This window comes from Lynx rufus, unplaced genomic scaffold (assembly GCF_022079265.1).
Source record: "Lynx rufus isolate CCGP_SWC_20201006 ecotype Redwood Valley unplaced genomic scaffold, mLynRuf1.p SCAF_8, whole genome shotgun sequence".
NCBI lineage: Eukaryota > Metazoa > Chordata > Mammalia > Carnivora > Felidae > Lynx > Lynx rufus.
The window spans coordinates 139562220-139584937 of record NW_025814896.1 but is presented as its reverse complement, the minus strand read 5'-3'; positions in this window follow the sequence as shown (position 1 = coordinate 139584937).

The window sequence follows — 22718 nt, the reverse complement described above, 5'->3', positions numbered from 1 at the left end:
GAATCCTCTTCTGTCAAGCTGGCTGTAAAGCCTGTCACTGTGGCAACGGTGACATGTTGGAAGGACCTAAGGTATGAGTATCTCTCACTCTAGATTTCTTGGCATGATAGAGGCTCACTTGAGACCATCAGGCAAATGCAGTGAAAAACACAGGGTCCTGTACCTTCTAAAGTTATGGGCATCTACATGTCTGGGACCTTCTAGGTTTTGTCTAGCAACAGAAGGGCATGATGCTTTTCTCTCTACTCTCTGCTTTCTCTTTCTCGGTTCTGCTGTTACTGGGGGAACAGGCCATGTAGGGTGTATGGTGTTGGCTGAGGGGATCAATCCTGATTATTTGGGAGTACAGCAAGGAGGTGAGGAAGAAATGTGAAAGGAAGAAGGGGGTTTCTGGGCATCTTCCGGTCATGCAAGTTTCACTGGTTGCAGTAAAGGAAGACCAGAGACACTCAGGACCCCACCTCTCGTAAAGGCATCTGGGGCATTCTCTCAGGTGCATCCCTGGCTCTGCTGGGCAGCAGGGCAGTGGGGGATCACAAATATCAGTGTGCGCAAAGGGAGCAGAACATCTAACTGCATGTCTCCTCCTTGCTTTGTCACATACACTTTATAAGATGGAATCAACCTTCTCTGTTCTCTCTCACGTGATTTTACTATATTGGTGGTCTATGGTGCACAGAATATCGACACAGAATTGGGGCTGAAAACCACAGGAGTGAACAGCACTGAGAGATCCTGGGTCAGGAACTGACACAAAAGTAGGGGTCATTCCTTCCTTAAGAGGACAGAGCGTTCTTGATCATGAGATAATTACATCAGAGTACACACGTACCTTTCAGGGATGTGTACTGACATTGGGCAGCAAAAGAAAGAAATAGTGGGTGTTTGCTCCATTTCCATCTTTCCTTGAGGAATTTCCCTTTCTGTGAGTCTAGCCCCGGGGATGGGATGGTGATGCAGGGGGCTGAAGCTCCCGGCTGAGGAGGCAGGTGTGGAGTGTGGAGAACATGGTGGGGACGCTCTGGGTGAGCCGTGGACCTGTGCCCTCTGGGCACCGCCAGGGTGGCTCAGCCTTCTCTCTTCGTCCTACAGTCCTGGGCACTCGGAGAACTCCCAATATCTTGTTAAAAATCCCCTTTTCTGGTTAAATGTGCCAATTGGTTTCCTTTTCTAGAGCTGGAGAGCTCTGATGGACACAGCACACAGACACATGTGCACATATACACTCACACATACATACACACACCCCTGTTCTGCAAGGCAGGAGCCATGCTCAGGTACAGAGGCCCCTGGGGTTTGCCTGTCTACATGGCCACATTGCCCTCAATGTTCCGCAGCCATCGTCCCCAATCCTGGCTTATTTGCCCCCTGGCCACTGCCCCTCTCACTTAGTAAGACGCCACTTACCTTTCACATGGGGTGGCCCTTCTCCAACCAAAATCCTATGGCATTTTAGCTCTAATAATTATTCCTCTTCCAGCTGCCTATGCTAAGTCCCTCAGGCTTAGGACAGGGAATAGAGTGGTCCAGAGTCTAAACCATATCAGGACTGAAGTGGGTAAGTAGGCTGATAAAAAACAAAATCTTCTTGGCTCTGTCGGTTCCCAACCGTTTTATGATATCAAACTGGAAGAGACTTTACAAGGAAAAACATCTTAACAGCATATCTTTGATGTGTGGTCTTTTTAATTTGTAATAATGGACAATTCTTACTTTATCTTTTAATAGTCTACACTGCAGGGGTCCTGTTTCCCAATTATGGAACAAAATGCCTCTTTCACCTCGTTCTACTCTTGAAATACACACAGAGGCCATCCAAGCAATGTGGGGACCAGCCATATTGCCCCTCTGGGGAGCCCCACCCTGCCCACCGAATCAGAATGTGCTCTGTTTTTTTTTTTATTTTTATTTAAAAAAATTTTTTTAATGTTTATTTATTTTTGACAGAGAGAGAGACAGAGCATGAGCAGGGCAGGGACAGAGAGAGAGGGAGACACAGAATCGGAAACAGGCTCCAGGCTCCGAGCTGTCCACACAGAGCCCGATGTGGGGCTTGAACCCACAAACCATGAGATCATCACCTGAGCCAAAGCCGGACTCTTAACTGACTGAGTCACCCAGGCACCCCTGAAATTAGCTTTAGTAATATATTTTATTTAATTCAATATCTAGAATATTATTATTTCAAAGTGTAATCAACATAAAATATAAAATATATTAATAAGATGTTTTACATATTTTGCGGGCCATTCCAAATTTTTATTGAGGTGTAGTTGACAATAACATCGTATTAATTTCCGATATACAGCACAATGATTCAATGCTTGTATACATTATGAGACAATCACCACAAAAAGTTTGGTTAACGTCCATCGCCATAATTACAAAATCTTTACATATTTTTAAAATCTGGTGTGTGTTCTACCATTATAGTGCATCACACTTGGAATCAGCTAATTTTCAAGTGTTCAGTTACCATGTTTTGGGCCAGTGACCACCAACAAGATTCCCAGATAGAATCCACCAAATTTCTCTCCCATCTTCAGGTTGGGATGGGTCGGCTGGAAACTGCCCAGTTGAGAGTAACCATAGCAATGCTTGGATGAAGCCTTGCAAGGTAATAACCAATGACTCGTATCCTTTCACACATGGATACAGATATTAGTAAATATTTACTGATTAAAAATGAGCGAATATTTGCTCAACCCTGAGAAGGCTCTCCCTCACCACTGTTCTGGCCCCACAGAATCTCGCTGGTCCCCCCTTCTCTTCTGTAGGTATCCATGTGGGTGTATAGTTGTTGTTATGCAATCCTACAACTTTTGTTCTATTTGGATGCCTTTAGTTGCATGTAACAGATGGCTGTGCGATATTCCAGGAGTTCAGGGGTTTTAGAAACTCGGTCCACCCCATTTCTTCTGACCCCCTTGCATTTCTGGTCCCCTGAGTGGCCTGCTGTCTTGTCACTGCCCCATGGCCATCGCAGGCCACCCGTGCACAACTCGTGCTTCAGGGTCTGAGCTCCTGTCTCTGCCGTCCCCTCACTAGCCTTCCACCAGCCCAGTGTGGACAGCAGCATATATTATGTTTTCTTCTGTCTCTTTTACCAAGGTAAATTTCCCAAGACCTCTCCTTACAACATTCTTGTGATTGATGACGAGTTTTACAGTAGGGTGGCTCAGATGTGCTTCTTCAGCACTATTTCTGAATGTACGCATTCGTGAGCAGAGCAGTTTTTCCTTGAACCTGCTTTCAGTCTCCCCAGAAAAGAATTTCCAACACTGGGGCTGAACGTCACCGTGTTTTACAGAGGCCACGACAGGGGAAGATTTACGTTAGATGGTTGTCTATTTTAGGCAACGGACTTCAACTTACACGACTGGAATCTCATTTCCCAAATGCAGTTACTTTCCAACAAGAAATAAAAGCATAAACAGATACTAGAATTATAGAAAATTAGAAGTAAAAAGACTACATTAGAGATTATCAATGTTATAGTTGAGGAAGCTAAAGTCTACAGAGGTAGTGACTGGTTGATAATTACTAGTGAGAGAGAGACAGTAAGAGGTGGAAGGAGGAAGAGAGAAAAGGAGAAGGAGAGAGAGAGAAAGAGGGAAAGAGAGAGAGAGGGAGAGAGAAACATTCACAAGGGAAACCAAGCTTCACTCACTATAGATGGGGTTTCAGGCTGCATGAATGAACTTGGATATCTCTTCACTAAAATCACACTGTCTTAAAGACACCTAAGAATGTTCAGTTAGCAGGAAATTGAAGATGTATTTATTTATGGGCTGATAGACCTCCAATTGGGACATGAACTCAAACCTGAATATAATCATCTATACCGAGGATTTCAAGCCGGGTTTGAAAAATCTCATGGAGTTTGCTGTGTCGCTTTAACTGGGTCCAATACAGCAGTGGGGAGAGGAAACTTCCATCCCAGGACTTCATGAAATATTTTCCATGCACTATTTCATTTAATTTGAAAGTCGGAAAATATATTTATGAAGTGATATGTATGAGTTAACAAATACCCAAACTTAACACATCCAAAAGGCTCTGTTCCCTTTTGTGGGAGCCACGATTATCCCAGGTTTGCGCACTAAGATAAGGTGGGAATTGTCCGAGATAGATTTGGGATACCTGCAGGTTTTCTGGCATTTCTTACTTAACTTCTTCGGTGCAGAAAATCTTCGTTCTCAGAAGACGAATTTGTAGGAAGACCCCAAATCACTCATAAAGCTAGTAAATCAGTAAATAAAGTAGATGCTATTCTTGTCAACACTTTTGAGATTAAAACCAGATGTGGCAACAAGGCTGCTTTCAAAGGAAGGCCTTCTACACCGGTCGTGAAACCCGAGTCTCAGAGACACATTTACACTGTTGGCCAAAGCCACGCAAACACGGACGCACCATCCAAAATAGGACCGCAGGGGCCCATCTGAGCCTTCCCGAGGTCTCCGGGCTTCCTTTCCCCCTCGGGTGTGGAGGGTACCAGAGCAGCTCGAGCAATCTCCTGAGGGTACCAGGAGTCAGGGATGGGACGTTTCGGGCAGCACCGGTGTGCAGAGAGGGATACGTGTGCTGGGACAAGTGTGCAAGTCTCAGTGTCCAGACAGGAGCAGGCATCAGCTGGCGGCCCTGCCTGGAGCCAAGGCTGAGTGAGCAAAGGCCAGAGGCCAGCAGGGCCACTGCAAGCCGTCTTTGTGCTGCAAGATCCACTCGTACGTACCCCGTGGGGACACGTGGCAGGTCCTCCCGGAGCCTGGCCCCTCCACCTTCCCCGCTCTGGAGCACCGCGTGATCGGGAGCTGCCGTGTGGTGGGGAAGGGACGTCAGCCAGGGGCAGGAGGGGACAGTGGACACTGGAGGGCAGGTGGGCTGAGGGCCCACAGAACCAGCGAGCTGGCGGGGGGGGGGCGGCGCACTGAGGAGAGTAAGCGAGAGCCCCTGACCTGGTGTCATAAGGGAAGCACTTTGGAGATATAAAAATATACACCTTATATATAAAATGTGGTGTGTATTCCTAAGGCACCTTCGTTTTATTTCCTAGTTTCCTTTTCAGGTTATGTGTTTAGTCTTACCAATTAGAAAATACAGGTAAATAACTAGAGTAAAGAAACGTCACGTGACCTTGGACCAACTGGCCTTAATGCAATTAACGTTATGCTCCTCGGGCCCAGACATCTTCTAAACACCTGTAACTCACCCATAACTCATGTTCTATGAGTTATCCCCCAAAATGGTCAAAAGTAATAAAATCCAGAGAATAAACTGGGAGTTACTGGAGGGGAGGTGGGTGGGGGGGTGGGCTAGGTGGGTGATGAGCGTTAAGGGGGGGCGCTTGTTGGGATGGGCACTGGGTGTCGTACATAAGAGGTGAATCACGAGGTTCTACTCCTGAAGCCAAGACTACACTGTATGTTAACCAACTTGAATTTAAGTTTAAAAAAAAAAGGAAAAAATGATAAAATCCATTAATCTGGAAATTTCTTTTTTTAAAAAATGTAAGACATCTGTCTTTAAACCTTAAGAATCCTTACGCTGTCCTATAACTTTTAGTCCTTAGTTACCAAAAATAAGGAGAACTGAACATCACTTATTCAGTCAACAATAATCACAAAAGTTGGTGACGGAAGAATTGTAGAACTTTTAAACTAAGAGAATCTTAGAAATAGTGTTGACTGATTCATATTCACAGCTAAGGAAACAGAGGCACCAGGAAACTAAGGTTGTTACCTCTACTAAGACCTTATGAGTAGTTGAGGTGGACAGCTAGGATATCAGACAATTTAATTACTTACATGTAGTCCAAAAATCACAAGAGAGGTAAGAGAGTCTTAAAAATGTCTACTGTTTTGACCAAAATTTTATATTTTTACATTCAACTTTGTGCTAGAGAGCCTAACTGATTTGTGAGCTGGACAAAAGAAGAAAAAAGGATACTTGATATATATACTTCAATTGTACATATATAATTTAATGCAGACAAGATAATAGTGTATATAGAAAACTATTTGAACTATAAGAAAGGAAAGCCCAGAGTCTGAAGCCTAGGTCATCACCCTCACTTCTCTCCACTTGGCCTTGCTGCCCCAGGACATTGTCTGCATTCTATAGTCACACGGCCTGAGTGTAACATTGGCTTCTCAGTGCTGAGTTCCCAGGCAAGTTATGTAACCATCCCATGTCTCTGTTTCCATCTGCAAAATGAGGGAGATAGTAGAATCCACTTCACAGGATGGTTCTGAGTATTCAGAGAATTAATTTATCTAAAATGTGGGGAACTTTTTGGCACATAGAACTTGTCCCATCACGACTGGAGGATATTATTGTTAGGGTTACCACAAATGATGGTTGCGGTTTCCTCCTGGGATGAGCACAGAGAGGGAAAGGAATGAGAATTTGGAGGGAAGCAAAGAGAACTTAGCTATATTCAATATGAATACTAACTTTTAAACAGATGTGCTATATACACCATGGAATGTTACTCGGCCATCAAAAGGATGAGATTTTGCTGTTTGTGACCACATGGATGGACCTAGAGGGCATTATGCTAAGTAGGTCAGATGGAAAAAGACAGATACCATATGAAGTAACTAATATGTGGAAACTAAAAGCCACAGCAAATGAATAAACAAACAAAAAGCAGAATCAGACCTATGACTCAAGAGAACAAGCTGATGGTTGCCGCTGGGGGGACGCAGTGGTGGACAGAATAGGTGAAGGGGAGAGGGAGGCACAGGCCTCCAGTTACAGAATGGATAAGTCACAGGGATGAAAGGGAATACGGTCAATGGACTCTAACAGTGTCGTATGGGGACAGACAGTGGCTACACTTGCTGTGAGCTCAGCATAGCCTACAGAGAAGTTGAATCACTATGTTGTACACTTGACATTAATGTAACATTGTGTGTCAACTTGACTCAAATTTAAACAATGATGAATGCAAACATTTTTAAAAGTTGGAATGCAGGGGCCCCTGGGTGGCTCAGTTGGTTAAGCATCCGACTTCAGCTCAGGTCGTGATCTCGCAGTTTGTGAGTTCAAGCCCCACGTCGGGCTCTGTGCTGACAGCTCGGAGCCTGGAGCCTGCTTTGGATTCTGTTTCTCTCTGTCTCTGCCCCTTCCTTGCTCATGCTCTCTCTCTCTCTCTCTCTCTCTCTCTCAAAAATAAGTAAACATTAAAAAAAATAAAAAATAAAAATAAATAAATAAAAAATAAACCTTGGAACCCAGATGCCAACACGTTATCATTAGGTAATGTTTGTTGATGTGTGCTTGGCATGCTTTTATTCCTTTACTTTTCTGCACATCTGAAATCGCTCACATTCTAAAATATATGTAACTTTTGCTGGTACAGCCTAACGCCATTTGCTTTCAATCTTTATTCCCTCCAAACATAACATTATTGACACATAGGTCTTTTATGACTTTGTATTTTAACCATTTTTTAAAAGTTACAAGACAAAATGCAAGGATAAAAACATGACAGAAAACGGATGGAGAGCTTATTGAATTATTATAACACAAAAAGCCTGTTGACCCCAGCCCAGGTCAGTAGGACATTTCTAGCACCACGCCCCACCCCAAAGCCTTTCCATATGCTCTGTCCTAATGCCCGTCACCCCGCCTCAGACTTACTCCTATCATGTAGAGCTTTCCACAGTTTTCCTGACCTCACACACATGGTTCAGGGCAACACGATCTTCTCCTCAGTTCCTGCAAATTACCTCTGGACTGCAAGGCTTAAACAGAGTCAGTTTCCATGCCTGCGGTGTGCCTTTGGTGGGGTTGTGGGTCCCCACCAGGAAGTACATAATTTCTGGTCGTGTTTTTGTGATGTCATTAGTCGATAATGCTGGACGATTAGATACAGTGAAGGTGCAAAATGATGATATTCTAATTATGTAATTCATTGTTTCCTAGATTAGATGAAATATTTTTGTAAGGAGAAGCTTCCCTCCACCTACTCTTTGATTGCTTGATACACTTCACATAGTTGGAAAGGCAGCATAAGTCATTTGACCCCCCCCCTTTTTCTTACTGTTGTCAAAATAATTGATTTGTTTCCTATCATCCTTTATAGCAGAACAATTATGTTTGTCTAAATTTCTTAACACGCAGATTTAAATATATTCAATTGGTTTTCATATATTATAACTGCTGTCCTTCCTGGAGCTCAAACAATAAGCACAAAACTCAAAGCTGACTCATCTTTGGCCAGTGGAGCCCTCTTCAAGTTGAACCTTGTGTCTTTTTGGTATGACTCATGTAGTATTGCATGGCTTTGTTTCTGTCTGCTGTGTCAAGATGTTCCAGATTCGTCTTGTACCCTTCTTGCTCTATGTTCTGAGATGCTCCGGTGTCTTTTACTGGGAAGTATTTCTAGACCAGCATCTGGATGCTAGGGATAATCTTTGCTATTGGACTGGTATTTTTTCTAGGCTTTTTCAATGAATACATAGCTACGGATCAAAGAATTCATGAGTTCGTACTGATACTACAATTCAAATTCAGGACTGTAGGCCTTTTATTTTGTATATTTTGAGATACATCACATCCCACATCACTAGCTTCTTTCTTCTATGTCAAACATCCATCAAGGACTGAGCCAATGATTGAATTAGAATATCTCATAATTACTTCCTTTTTACTCTATCCCCCAAAACATATTAGTTTCAAAATAACGATACTAAATATTACCACCACCAACGTAATTACTGAGAAGTGTAACAATTGTTCTTACAGCTAATTGTTTCATTCCCTCTCAAATTTTTATAGTTGAACTACAGTTACGTTGTCAAAGGATACGACCATTAACTACTATACTCACTCCTTGTTAACACTTATTCAGGGTTATTTCTTCAAGGAGACACACCGGAAATGATCACTGTAGCCTTTTGGCCCCGTGTCCAGCCACTTCCATTTATCAATGCCCGTTTTCTCATAGGCTCCTCAAGAATGACTCCAGAGAACTCTTCCCCTAAGTTCACGCGCATCTTCTTTGCTGGGCACAAAAATTCTTGGTTCACGTCGTCTTCAAGTGTGTTAACAGTGTCACCCCATTTGCAGGTGTGTATTGTCCCTGAGGAAAGCCGGCAGGTATTTTCCCCATGTCCATGACCTACCTTCCTCCTCCTCTTCCAGCTGCATCTGGACAGACCAATCTCCCCAGTTCCTCATGTTTCCTTTGAACTTCCCCACACTCTTTGCCTTGACTAAAAGCTGGCCCTTGGGGCGGACAGTCATTCTGTCCCCATCCTCTCAAGTGGACACATGTCTTAGCTTCCAGAACCAGTGAGGGATCCAAGTGCTTCTCCCAAGCATAGCAACAGGTGGGAACTGATAAGCATGTGTTCATTGAATGAATGAACACTGAGTACCTTTGGCAAGCAAAGCCCAAGCACATAGGGAAACCAAAACAGTTAAGTAAAATGACCTGAGCAGAGAATATTCCCTGACATTGATAACTAGGACTGGGCTTACCGGTGACCACGTTGTGCAACATCCTGGTGCAAGGTCACACTCAGAAGGAGAGGAGGCTGAAAAGGGACTTCGCTTATCAGTAGGTGTCAGAATCGTGGTTTTAATTCTACTTCATCTTATTAATTTATCTTTTTTCACCTCTGGGTTTTCAGTCCTCAAAGAAAACAAGGAGGAAAGTGAATTCTCTATAGACAGAGGGCTTATCCATCCTTCAAAGACCTGAACAAATTTCATGAAGTTCTTTGGGACTTTCTCTCTCTCTTGCCATCTTTTGGGGACATATCTTGGCTTAACTCTTTCCATAGACCACTCTGTACTAGCCTGACTCCCCAGAGGGGGGAAATGCTTTATCTTTGAACCCTCTACAAATCCAACAATAGGATATGGCATAAAATAAGTACTCAAAGATGTCCCGAATTGGAGAACATTTTCATCCTAATAATGGTCCACATTATCATTAGAAAATGAAATATGTTCAAGGACGTGTAGTCCACACTGACGATAAGATTTGGTATTCTGACTTCATATATGAATAATCACACTTTTAAAACTGTTTAAGAATACATAGAGATCCTCTTGAGACATTCAACAGCTCAGAAACAAGAAGGGATGTTTCCTCAAGATTAAGAGATTTGAACAGAGATTTGGGTGGGGGGGGCACATTACCCTTTTGAAAACAGAAAAAACACATTGGTCCTTTATCCTCCACCAGGACACAATTAGATAATTATCTCCCAAGGATTCACTTGTTGGAAAAGGAGACCTAAACATTTTATGCAAATAAAACCAAGGCAATGTATAGCACCAAAGGAACAATATAAAGAAAGTAAAGGGAATAAATTCTTTAGCTTAACCAGTTTGTTATCAGTCTTGAGTAATATTATTTTGCTGGTTTTTATGTTCCATAAGTTACTGTTTTATGGATTTTTTTTATCAATCAGGGGATGATAAATAAATAAAAACTTACAACATGTCAAAAATTAATTGAAGAAAAGATTTAGAAATAGAAGATTGTGATTCCACATGTATTTGAATATATTCAAGTACAAAAATTGTCCCTGGTTCCTGTGTCTTCTACAGCCTGTGTGTCTCTGTACACAGCCCATATTTTATTTTCCATAATTTTTTCAGTAGATTTGATAAACTTCATTGAAGGAGAATGGGAACAGAAATGGACTTCACCCATGACCAGACTCCATCTTTTTTGTGCCAAAACATTTGTTTTATTTTTAGTAATTTCTGTTGGTATTTAGGCTTTATATGTTATAGTTAAATTATAATTTGATTCTGTTCCAGGTATTTACTGCTTATTTTTCTCTGTACTTTATGATGTAGATCAATAAATACAAACTTGGTTTTCCAGGGTTTTTTTTTTCATTTTCTCAATAATTTCCACTATGTTCAGTAAATTTCTAATTCATTTCAATGGGTTTTCATCTTGCATAACTTTTTCTATAAAATTTGGAATTACCAAGTACGAATATTAGCACTGGTTTTATGTTACACTTATAATTACTGCAACAACGTCTTAAAAATCATGGAGACTTTAGCTCATATTCATGTAGCCTCCTGCCTGACATAGAGAGACTCTTATGTGTAGTGATTTTACGGTCACATGTTAATGTCGTCCCTGTTTCTCAGGCTCTGAGTGGAGTCCGTCCGACGTCAGTGCCTTTCTTGACGACTGAGCGCTCTGTGCCCCTCCAGGTCCGTGTCTCCTTGCTCTCTTCCTCATCTACTTTTTGACCAGAGCAAAATTAATTTTTCTTTTTGTTACAATATTCTCACTGTTAATAAAATAACTTCTGTGCCTTCTAAAGCCCTGCTGTTTCCTCCTGGGGTTTCGAGGCTTCACCGCCCAACCTTGTCACCCTCAGCAGCCTCTCCCTTCTCTGCTTGCTCCAGCCTTTCCTGGCAGTTACTACATTTCTCCAGGTTCTTCCTCTACCAGACGGTCTACACCGGGTCTCCCGTCTTCGATTTTTAGAAGTACACTGTGTGCTTGTTCCTTCAACGTCATTATCGTTGCAAGAAGCCTAACTCCAAGGCATACAGCACTTTCAGTAAAGAAAAATAGGAAAGAAAATGCAACAGGTATGTTTCCCTTCTTTCTTACGTATAATTCTGTTTCTGCTAATCCATGGATGCTCAAATTCCCTTCTCTGTCCCTGTCTCCACAGTAGCAGGTGGTGCTGGGGTTCTAGGACAGAACGCCTCTCCGGGAAGGCTCAGGACACTGCTCACTGATGCCGCCTGTCTCTAACTGGCAGGGTAGACACTATGCTTGTCCACGTGATAGGTACCTGGGGACGGGTGCTCTCAGAGAGGGAGTTTTCCTGCCAACCACTTCCCTTTGGTGGGGGACCCCAGTCATGACGATTTGGGGCCTGGTGTCCTGGGCAAACGTGTTCCATCCCTGTGTCTAGGCAATTAAGAAAGCAATTCTGAAACTGCCTTTATTTTCATAGCTTCTACCCCATTTTATTTTCCAGGTGGTTGCTCATTAAGATTTATATGGTTCAATAGTAATAACAATAATAGTAATAAAGAATGTCACATATTCAAGACAGTGCCTCCATCTTGTTTTCCCACGACCTGTTCCCACCCACGTCTGAAGGATCATTGTTTGATCTCACCTGGAGTCCTGCCAAGAGAACAGTTTCAACATCCTGAGTGAGAATTCCACCGGGCGACCACTACCATAAAAAGTCCAGAGGATGGACTCTAGGCCATGTGGAAGAGAATAAGGCACTTCGCAATTTGTATAAATTTGTAGGTAGTTATATGTAAGTGATTTGGCAAAGTTGTCCTCTCCCCGTTGGTGCTTCTACTGAACATAACTGACAATATCAATTGATTGAAATCCCGCTAATATACCATGTATTTAGATAAAGACCTGGAAAATTAATAATAGCAACCATTAGAAACTTGAACAGTTTCAATTGCTGTGCATTATGGCGGGTTCTTTACGTATGCTGAGTATCTCCCTCCCTCCCGCGTCAAACAGCCTCTGGGTTGTGTGATATGTTCAACCAGATGAACGCACAAAAATGAGGAAATATAAAAGGTAAACAACGTCTAAAACCAGCCCCTACAGATTCTACTGCTTTGATATGTATTTCTCCAACAGAAGACTGATCAGATAAATTTTCAGTGTTCAGGATATTTTGAATATTTCACCAAATGTGCATTTATCCAAACAAAAATCAGAGTCCTGTTAAATTATTCACTCCCGAAAATGACCTATGCTTATTTACAAAGCAATTCTTTAAAAACTTAAAAATATTTTTGTAAAAAAAATGAAATAGCATAAATAAAAATATTTTTGTGTATTGCCATGTTGTAATTTCCCTTCGGTATTCAACATCATTATCATTGCGAGACATTTTCAGTTCACTTACTCTGCGTGTGTTTGCACACACACGTGCATGTGTGTGTGTGTGTGCGCGCCTGTGTGCATTTGTGTGTGCGTGTGTTTGAAATCTTTTTCTATTTCTATTGTGTAATATCATAGTGTGTTTCGGCAGATGTGTGAATTAAATGTATATACGCCACAACCAATTCCAAATGCAGTTCCCTTCCATAGGTTTCTTAATTTAGCACAAACATGGTTTCCACGAGGCCGGGCTCCCTCAAAACTGCCTTATTTCGTGGCAACAATCTTAACTCCGATGTTACACTTCGTCACCAGTTGACGAGAGTCTCCATAGCCTTGCCAGATCTTTCACCTCCCGACACAATAAAGGTAGTTGATTGTCTGAACTAGTGGAGTTCTTTATCGGAAGCATCTGACGAAAAGGAGGCGGGCCTGGCTCCTGCAGCTGTTGGTGAAGTTCGCCCCCAGCCCCCGGGACCACGCAGTGGCCGTGAGCTCCCTCCTTCCTACACGCCACACACAGAAGCTCGGACTCGGGAACAGAACTGATGATTTACAGGGACGCGTTTCGCCCTAACGGAAACGTTCTGCTTCCCTTTGGGGCCTGGGAAGGTGCCTTCCGCAGTCGCGCTTGTGAGTCATGGCCTTGGGCAGCCTTCACTTTCACCAGGACCGCAGAGACGAGGGGCGACAGAGAGTGTCTCCGGTTGACAGAGACGGGGGGACACAGACAAATGCTGTGCGGGCTGGAAGTTCGGACAGAAAAGCTCCGCAGGATGAACGGGTGTAGCTGATGAATCCGCACTAACAGTAAAATGCCCTGGTTTCAAGGCCCGTTGGCGCTCGTACACGTTGTCAACATTAGAGGAAGCGGGGCAGCCAGTACGGAGACTCCACACAACTTCGGTGACATTTTTGTAAATACACGTTTCTTTCAATGAAGACATTAGAACAGACGCTCCGAACATTTGAGGTCCATGTGAATACTTCTCAGCAGACCTGCGACCTACGGGCTTCCCAGAGACGTCACCAGGACACCTTTGTTGAATGGACACACGTCCCGAGGAAAGGGCATTTACTGACTTTTGACGAAACACGCCCTCTTATGGCACATTTTTACCCCTCACTCCTCCCTCTCTCTCTTCATCCTGAGTGACAGCGGCCAAAAAGTTTAATGCACGTTTGGCGAAATGGGCGGCAGTGGTCAGTTATGAATAAATCAGCCCAGGGGACGGGGTGTGGGGCTCAGTGACACCCTTGACCATGTTACAGTCATTGCTAAGAGAGCAAAGTTCTTCGAAGTTCTCATCACAAGCAAACACTACTCTGTAACTCTGTGTGGCGACGGGCGTTAACTGAACGTACCAATCATTTCACAATATACGCAAATATTGAATCATTATCTTGTACACCCTAATACTGTGCCTCGTGTCAACTATGTCTTCATAAATAGGCGAGTCATTATTAAATAATGAAATAGACAGTTGAAGATTTATGAATGAAAACGCATGACAAACCACTGAAGAAAGAGGACCCAGACCATTCCCTAAACTCACTACTGGGACTCCTGGCCTCATTTCTGGAACATACTTTATATCTGCCCAACCACACACAGCCCGCTCTCCACTTTGTGCGTGCAGGTTGGGGATGTTTGGGGGCCTTCAGCCTCCCTGACTCCGGCTGGGTCGTGAGGTGGCCAGCAGGGCCCACGGCATGAATACATCCCCAACCGCTGCCCAGTCTGTGGGGCCAGCTCCTGCCACCTTCTCCTGGCTGAAAGCTCTTTGGTTCATCCATGGGCATGATCACCCTGAGTGGGAGCTCTTACTCTCTTGTACTCAGAAAGCGTTGAGCACAGAGAAGTGGGTTATAACCAGCCATGTTTCAGATTTAACCACGCGTGAACCTAAGAACTCTGCTCACTGCACATGTGGACACGGCCTCATGAGGCCAGGGTAAGGCTATACCTACAAGGCGGGCATCTCCCCAGTCCGTCCTGCGTCAGTGTGAAATCAGTCCCTGAGGGGAGGCCATCCAGGACAGCGGATAAAGAGAAGGGGGTGTGGCGATAACAGAGACAAGCCAGGACCGTCCCCTGGCACTAGGGCCTGGGATCACCGCCCTTCAAGACTCAACGAGTCTGGGCCCCAAGGTGGGCACTGCAAAGGCTCACAGGTCTCCTTCTTCTGAGGCACCCGCGTCAGTGCGCACCCGCATCAGTGCGCAAATGGCAAGGCCGCGTGAACCCACATCCACCTTCTTCCTGTGCGCTGTGGATGAAAAGGAAAACCAAAAAACAGAGGAATTGTTCAAGGGAGACTGGAGGCATCAAAGGGCTTCCCGGCTGCTTTTTTGGGCTCGGTCTCTTTAATGCCTTTGCTCCTGGAAAGTGGATGAGCCGCTGTATGTATTCTCTGTGTGAGGGGCTCAGCCAGGACGGGGGCCTGTGGGACTGTTGGAAGATCTGGGGGACAGGGGTCAGGCATCTGAGGACAGGGGGGCTCTGGCCCGAAGATAACATGAGTTGGGAGTGGTCAGCCTGAAGCCCTGCACACGTGCTCTGGGCATCCTGAGCAGGGGTGAGGCGGGCTCTCACATGACTGCCTGGTGCTGTCCCTGCAGAGTCTAGAGAGGACGGGCCTCTGGTCACCAGTCACTGCCTGAATCATTTGGGAGCTGCTCCCTCAGCCCACCCAGACCACCCAGGGCCACACCTGGAGGGGAATTTTGCAACTCCCTCCCTAGTGTTAGAAGGGAGAGCTCTGGTGTCGGGTCAGCAGCCCACTCCCTGCATGGGTGCATTTGACAAGTGTGGGAGCCACACCCGGCCACTTAGCCATCCACTCCACTGAGACACTGGGGCCGGGGTATCACAGAAATAGCAAGGGAGCAATAACCCGCTAGTTAAAGGGTTCTGAGTCACCTGAAGGAGTATCTCGGTTACCCCAGATTCTCGGGAAGGGCCATCTGAGGCAGCTCCGTTTTCTGGGAACAGGTTACCCCTCCCGTGAGCAGACACCTTGACCTCGTGGTTCTGTGGCTCTGCTGCCACTAACCTTTGACCTCAGACACTAGAACTCAAACTCAACTCTGACACCCTCTTCTAGGCTCCCAGCCACATGCTGTAACAAATCAGATGAGAAACAAAATGAAACGAAAGCCTGGGCCCTGTGAGGACCTCCAGTACCTGTGCGCACACACTTACACAGCCTGTTCCCCATCCCCGCGCCCCACGTCTCTCCATCGCGCTCAGGTGGGTGGATCGGGTATCTTAACATTTTAGATGGAACTTCCCACGATGTTGCACCTTTCTTCTTTCTGATTAAGTCATTTTACAAAGAATTCCACCCTTTATGAGAGCTTCAGACCATCCTGAACGGGGTTGTATGTGCTTTAAAGTACCTCCAGGAGCAGAACTAAGTACCTCGTATTAATGAAATAAAGTAGTGCTCTGAAAACCCTATGAAGTAGATGCTGTTATTATCCTATTTTGCATAGAAGGAAACTGAGTTTGAATGATAGCTGTTTGCCAGAACGTGCAACCAGTGAGCACTTACCCCAGAATTGAACCTGGATCCGCTGATCTCTATAAACAGGCTTTTATGATCTCACATTGCACTGTATTATTTAAACACAGCTGCACGTATGCTGACTTCCTCCAGACTGGCCATTATTTGGAGCTCTGTCCCCCCCCCCCCGCCTTTTTTTATTTTATTTTATTTATTTTTTTTTTAAATTTTTTTTTCAACGTTTTTTAACAGAGAGAGCCAGAGCATGAACGGGGGAGGGGCAGAGAGAGAGGGAGACACAGAATCGGAAACAGGCTCCAGGCTCTGAGCCATCAGCCCAGAGCCCGACGCGGGGCTCGAACTCACGGACTGCGAGATCGTGACCTGGCTGAAGTCGGACGCTTAACCGACTGCGCCACCCAGGCGCCCCACCCCCCGCCTTTTTTAAAATAAGCTTTTTAGTACAAAGACTTCCTACATACCCCTCCCCTAGATTCTCCCACTGTTAGCACTTATTTTACATAGGTAGATTTTTCACAAATAATGAACTGATATTGATCTTACTATTTTTGTAAACTTTATTTATTTGCTTATTTTGAGAGAGAGAAAGAGAGAGAGTGTGTGTAACTGAGGGGAGTGGGCAAAGAGAAGGAGAGAGAGAATCTCAGCAGGCTCCATGCTGTCAGTGCAGAGCTCAATGCAGAGCTCAAACCCACGAACTGTGACGCCATGACCTGAGTTGAAATCAAGAATCAGATGCAGGGCGCCTGGATGGCTTAGTCAGTTAGGCATCCGACTTCGGCTCAGGTCACGATCTCGTGCTTTGTGGGTTCGAGCCCCGCATTGGGGTCTTTGCCAACAGCTTGGAGCCTGGAGACTGTTTCGGATTCTGTGTCTAGCTCTCTCTCTCTGCCCCTCCCCACCCCGCTCATGCTCTGTCTCTCTCTGTCTCAAAAATAAATAAAAACATTAAAGGAATCAGATGCTTAACTGACTGAGCCACCAAGGCACCCCTGACATCTTAGTATTTATTAACTGAAGTGTGTACTTTATTCTTATTTCCTTAGTTTTTACCTGAGCTCATTTTTCTGTCCTGCCATCCCATCCAGGGTCCCATGGCATGTTTAGTGGTGTCTCCTGAGGCTGCTCTTACTGAGACAATTTCTCAGACTTTCCTTGTTTTTGATGATCTTGACAGTTTTGAGGAGTAACGGTCAGATATTTTGTAGACTGTCCCTCCATTTGACCTAGTGTGATGTTTCTCTCCTGGTTAGACCAGATGATGTGTCTCTGGGAGGAAGACCCCAGAGGTAGAGTCCCACCCTCATGGCTCCATATCAAGAGTCTCCATTTATGACTGTCGATATTGACCTTGATCACCGGCTGAGGTCATGTTCATGGAACTCTCCAGAGAAAGGTACTTGTACCCCCTTCCATCCCGTCCTCCTGAGAAGGAAGTCTCCAGGCACAGCCCATATGTAAGGGCTGGGGGCTTCTGCTCCTCCTAACTCGAAGGTAGTCTGTCTACATAATTTACCTGACATTCTTCTGCATGGGAGCTTTGTTTCCTCTCCATTCATTCATTTATTTCATCTTTTATTTATATAAGTGTGAACTCACTGATGATTATTTTGCATTTTGGGCTTTCATCTGATACTAGATGACTTATTTTGTTTGCTCAGTCATTTTTTCATCTGTGGCCATTGGGAGTTTTCCAGGATGGCTTCTGTGTCTCTCTGACATGTCCTCAGAATTGTGATATTTGAACGCTTCCTTTCTCTCTGGACCTACAAGATGTTCCAGACTCACCTTATCTTTTTCCTGCCTGTGTCTAGAATCGGTCATTTCCCCAAAGGAACCCTAGTTCCTTTTTTCAGGAGAACAGTGCCAGAAACCAAGCTCTGCCTTCCGAGTGATCTCGCTGCTCCTGGACAGCACTGCTTTTCGGCCGCTCAGCAGCCAGAACCAGGAAGCACACGTAGGTGTACTACCTGCAAGAGACACACACATCCACAGTTACTTTTCCGTCTCTCAGTCTGCGTCTGTGTTAAGCTAAACCTGAGGTCATACTGACGTCTCCAAATCTGAGACAGCACCACTAAGAGAGCATACGTGGCTCCTTCTGGCCTTGTGCTCTGTTTCATCACAGAATGTGTTTCCTGTCGTCTCGTCCATGATGTAGGTCTCCGTCTTCGAATACTCACCCACAGCAGTTCACTTCTTCTCTCCCCATTTATGCAGCTTTAGAATAAGATGACAAGTTTCGTCCGAATTGTGTGCGAAAAAAAAGAAGGCTGACTCCAAGTGAGAGTTTGAAAGGCCCTCTTCTGCTTCAAGCTTCAAGGTAAGGAGTTTCACTGTCTCGTGGGGCCACTGGGAGGACTTTGATGTCTGCAGTCTGTCCTCAGCTCTGCTCTAAACACGTGAAGTGGGGAGATGGCTTAGCTGAAGTGAGGCGATCCATATTGCTATGTGTGAGTCTGCATGTGAGTAATAGTGACTGTTCTACCATCAGAGGCTCTTCTGCGTTTCCCGGGTTTTTTACTTAAATATGAGAAGATGGCTCTTCCAGTGCTCCTCAGGCTCATTTCTTCAGGATTAACAGACAGGAATGAACATGTGATCAGCCTCTTACGATTGCTTGATTATTAATGTTACTACAAACATAGAGACCATAGCGACCTTTCCTCAGAGCCTCTGCATGGTCTTTGTTACTCATAGACGACCTACTGAACTATCTCAAAAGTATCTGAAGGGCTTCCCGATCTTGTGAGGTGGAGAACACCTCTGGGAGACAGAGAAAGGGCTCACCTGAAGCCAGGAGAATCGAGGGCCTTAGGAGGTGGCAGGCAGAATGATGGAGGAGGCAGAGAGCACCGACTCCTGGCGCTGAGGGCAGGCCAGAATGCAAGGACTCTTCGGTTCACAGCCTAGAAAGGGGGGGGGGTCCTTTCTTGAGGAAAAAATACCATTCCTCAAACTATCATAGATCATGACATTTTTCAGGTCAGTCATATTTGAAATATTCGGCCTCATTTCTCTGTATATTTGTCAGGCAACTGTCCCAATAGGGGGGTCGCCCTGTGGAGCTGCTCTCTAACCTCATACACGAGCCTCCTAGATTCATGTTGGAGTTGTCCGCTTCCTGTGCCTCGAAGTCACTGAGTCACGGGAATGGGGAGAACAGGTCATGTCGGAGGTGCGGGTCCCACCAACGAGGCCACACCCCCAGTGTGGATCCCCAGACTTCCTCCTTAGACTTGTGGCAAATGGGCTTGAATGCCACAGGGAGAATTTTGTAGGAGTTTTTCTAAGAATGAGACTCTCTGGACAAAAATGTACTAGAATTACACGTGGAACTTCCCTGCTGAAGTAGCCCAGCCAGACTAGCCCACAAGGAAGCTTATGTGTCGACAAGCACACACATTTACACACAGCTTCACATCAGCCTTTGAGGGGAAGGATTGCCAGATGTCGGAGAACAGTCTCTAATAAGAAAGAATAGATGTGAAACCAAAGAAAAGAGAACCTCAGAAACTTGTGGGAAACAAAAGTTACAGAAGAAAAGTAAGCAAAAAAAAAATGATATTTTCAGGACAAGGGAAGATTACTCAAACAAGAATGAGAATTTATCTGAAAGGGAGGAGAATCCAAAGAACCAAAAAGACCCCTCGCATACTGACACTTGATGGCAGGTGCAGAGAGCCCAGTGGAAGGGCTGGACAACAGTCTTGCGGAGATCCCTAGAAAGTAGAACAACAGTGGGACGACAAGATGGAAAGTGGAAGGAAAAGGGATAACCCTGTTGGCCGGTCCAAGCAGGAAGTCCAACGTCTGCCTAATAAGAGACCCAGGAAAGGAGAAAGAAAGAAAGAGAGTGAGGAAATTATCCAAGAACGAAATTGGAAACATACCCGCCACTGGAGGATGTGAGCTTACTGAGGGTCCAGTACTGAGGGTCCAGATTCACAGTCGCAAAGGAGCCCACATGGAGACACACAATCCTGAATCCAGAACACATTGGAAAGCTGGGGAGAGGTCACATGAAAAGCCTGAGGATCCCGAAGTCCAATGAGCTTTTATGTGTGTGAGTATCCAAGAGAAAGCACTTCCAACGTTCTGAGGGAAAGTGATTGCCAATGTGGCATTCTATCCAGTAAACTAATAATAAAGTAGGAGAGTAAGAATAAGAAAGTGATAAGAGACAAGGTGTTGTAGAGCCCATTAACCACATCCCTGCCCCCATTTCCTTATCAACAGAATCACATTTTTGCTGGTGACAGTGGAGTGCCCGGAAAACCACCACAGCCCCTAGGAGTGTTGATGTCACATAAATCTGCTGAAGGGAGGTGAGCAGAGTTCTGCTGCTAAGGGTATTTTCCCTTCAAATAGAAGGACGAACACGTGCAAGGAGAAAGTTTGGCTCCTTCTCTCTGGATCGCAGACTTGAGGTCAGAGGCAAAGCCCAGGATGTCATACGGAAACATGGGGTGGATACACCACCGTGATGACGTAGCAGACACCACACCACACCCGAATATCTTCCACGCCTCCTGCCGAGTCGGAAACCAAAGGAAACCCTAAACTCTTTGGCTCTGCCATAAGGGTTATATTTTCAGCTACCAGCAGCCAAGTGCTGCCCAGATGCGTCTCTATCAACGATTCGCCTCCTGCGCGTTCTTGCCTATGAAGAGACTTGTGTGCTCTGCACCTAAATTCAGGTGGTAAACCAAGACAGCAAAAGGCCGTGGGATTCAACGCAGGGAACAGGATGAAGGATTTTCCGACATGATGATGGAGACAACTCCCTGGATAGCCCCCGTGTGGCCAGCCCGGGGGGAGACCCACCCCAGCTGCATCAGGAGGAGGTAAGGCTCTAGATGGCATGTTCAATAACGCAGTGCAGAGGTCACATGATGGAAACGTTCTTCTGGTAGAGTAAATATGTACATAAAATAAATAAATAAGAGCACTGGTATCTCCAGGGTAAACAAACAAAAACATTCGACAAAGAGGGAAGGCAGGCATCGCACCTATGAGCCTCAGTTACGGGTGATGTTCATGTTGCCATTATCACGGAGACACTGGGTATTTTCCCTCTAAGTTATAATGTACCTGCTTTTGGAGGTTGGGGAGGAAATGCCATCACATCTGGAGTGGACATGAGTGATCTAAATTCTCACCTTCAACCCAGAAAGTTGACAAAAATATAGGGGCGCCTGGGTGGCTCAGTCGGTTGAGCATCTGACTTCGGCTCAGGTCATGATCTCACAGCTCGTGAGTTCGAGCCCCGCGTCGGGCTCTGTGCTGACAGCTCAGAGCCTGGAGCCTGCTTCAGATTCTGTGTCTCCCTCCCTCTCTGACCCTAACCCACTCGCATTCTGTCTCTGTCTCTCTCAAAAATAAATAAACATTAAAAAAAGAAAAGAAACAAAAAGTATAGCAATATGGGAATATAATTCAGAAATATGGAGGGAAATCAGAATAACAGATAAATATCAAAATAAATAGCTAAAAATTGACAGTGGCTACTTGTGAGGTTAGAACTAATGGCAACTATTGTCCTCAAAACCTGTAGAACTGCTTGGTTTTTACAATCTAAGTGAATGTATAATTTTGATAAAGCAAAACAAATTAAAGGGCTATATTCTGGAGGTGCTAACATTAGGTTTATGGTAACACCTTCAGGTTTTCTAAAATATGGAAAGGTTTCTTTTCCTCATCGCCTGGGTCAATGTCTAATTCTGTGTCTCTTTCATTTTAAAATATCTCCAGTCTAGGGATAAACAATCAAAATGAAAAAAAGAAAGAATGAATAAAAGATAATATCAGATTTCAACGTGCAACCTCTCCGAGCTAAGACGTCATCTGTTTCAGAGCATAGCAAATACACACACTTAACACCTTTATGAAAAATGACCAGGACAGTTTGCCATTTGTAGAAAATGGCCCCATTGAGATGTACCCAAACACCACAGTGTGTGAGTATCCTTGCTAACACAAAACCCTGCAGAAGGCCCTCCATTCCCACCTGCCCCAAATTTCTCCTCCTTAAACGTGTTGTGTTGAATCTGTGTGTCTTACAAGAATGAAATCCAGGTGTGTGGGCTGCGTTCACCTCAGGAGGCTTTGGGGATTGGTTCGTTTCGAAGCCCGCTTGGGTTTTTGGCTGGATTCACCCCCTTCTCTTCCTAAGACTGTTTCTTTGCTGCTCATCAGCTGGGATCAGTCCTCACCCCTGGAAGCCATCCACACTTCTTACGCCTTCCACGCAACCCCACTCCCAATGTTTTCTTTGGGCTTTGCACTCATTGGCACGAATGACTACTTTGCTGCTTATGTTA